The following is a 1,655-nucleotide window of genomic DNA, read 5'->3' on the forward strand; positions in this document are numbered from 1 at the left end:
GAGAGAGAGAAGAGACTCTGAGACAATTTTGCCCAGGCTAGCATGGAATTCATGATCTTCCTGCCTGAGCGCTGGGATCACAGGTACACATACCTCCATGCCTTAGACTTTAGTTATGATGAGCGACCTGGATGTCCTCTTATGATAGATGTAGATTTAGCTCTATAATAACTTTCATTTCACATCCTTATAATAACCATTTATACATTACTATAACAAATATTGATTACTACTGATAAAGATATAACGTCATTTTGATCCACTTATGTGTGATCAGCAGAATCTAGCTTTAGCTTCATTCCATAAGTAGCTCTGGCACCTGAAGGACACTTGTGGTTGGCAGAATATTGGCCTGAAAAGATACCCTGGGTCTATGAATATGTTAGGTTGCATGTCAAGGTGAATTAAGGTTGCTGATGGGAGTTAAGAATGTTAATCAGCAGACCTCAAATAAAATGATTGTTCTGGATTATACCAGCAGGCCCTCTGGTAACCCAAAGGCCTTGAAGAAAAGGGAGGCTGAAGAGAGATTGAAAGATGAGACTCTACAAGAATGGAAAGGTAGGTGCTTATATTGCTGGGCTTCAAGAAGCCACTTGCCAAAGAGTAGTGATGGCCTCCCGGAGCTGGAAAAAGCAAGAAAATGTATTTTCTTCTATTGCTCTGCTGACACCTAGATTTCCTCCTAGTGAGAACCATGTCAGATATCCCACATCCAGACCTGCCAGATAAGAAACAAGTGTTGTTTTAAGCCACTGAGCTCATAATAATTCACTACATCTGTAATAGAGAACTAAAACAAGGACTTCTACTTTCTCTCCCACTGCAGAGCGTGGGATTGGCTTTGTGTATCCCCATATCAATCAAGCTTTGGCTACGGTGTGTCCCCGGGATTGCGTTGTTTAATCTCCCACTCTGGGAGGTCTTGTCCTCATGAGAACAAGTACTGGAGCAGGTCACTAGATGTAGTGGTCCAATAAAAGGCTTATGAATGGGGCTCTGTCTCCACTGCAGTAGGCAAACCTAAGCCAACACTGCTTGTGTCAGACAGTTATGTCTACTTGGTTTGCTGAGGAGGAAAAGCAATAGCTAGAACCAAGACACTTGGAGTCTTTGTATTATTCCAAAATATATTGGTTAACTTCACATTTTGAGTTCAACATGCATGCATGTTAAAATTTTATGGATAAAATCCCTATATCTGTTATTATTATGTGTAACCAAATACATTAGAAACATAAGCAATCTAACCTAATTAAAGGCAGAAATGAAAAACAGAAAGTAGGATAAGTAGAAAGCATATAAAAAGAACAAAAATAGGGGTTGAAGAGCTGGCTCAGTGGTTAAGTGCTTGCTGCCCTTCCAGAGGAATTGATTGGGTTCTCAGAACTCATTAGGGCAGCTCACAACCTTCTTTAAACTCCAGCTCCAGGGGCTCTGATGCCCTCTTCTGGCCTCCATGGGCACCCATATGCATATGCACAGATGCACACTGTGCTGGATAGCTCTAGTGTCAACTTGACACACCTGGGTTGAGGGAGCCTCAATCGGGAAATTGCCTCTATTGGACTGGCCTGTGGCCATGTCTGAAGGGCATCTTCTTAATGAGTGATGTGGGAGGGCCCAGCCCACTGTGGGTTGTGCCACCCCTGGGC

Source organism: Nannospalax galili, unplaced genomic scaffold (assembly GCF_000622305.1).
Source record: "Nannospalax galili isolate Female #2095 unplaced genomic scaffold, S.galili_v1.0 scaffold1285, whole genome shotgun sequence".
Taxonomy (NCBI): domain Eukaryota; kingdom Metazoa; phylum Chordata; class Mammalia; order Rodentia; family Spalacidae; genus Nannospalax; species Nannospalax galili.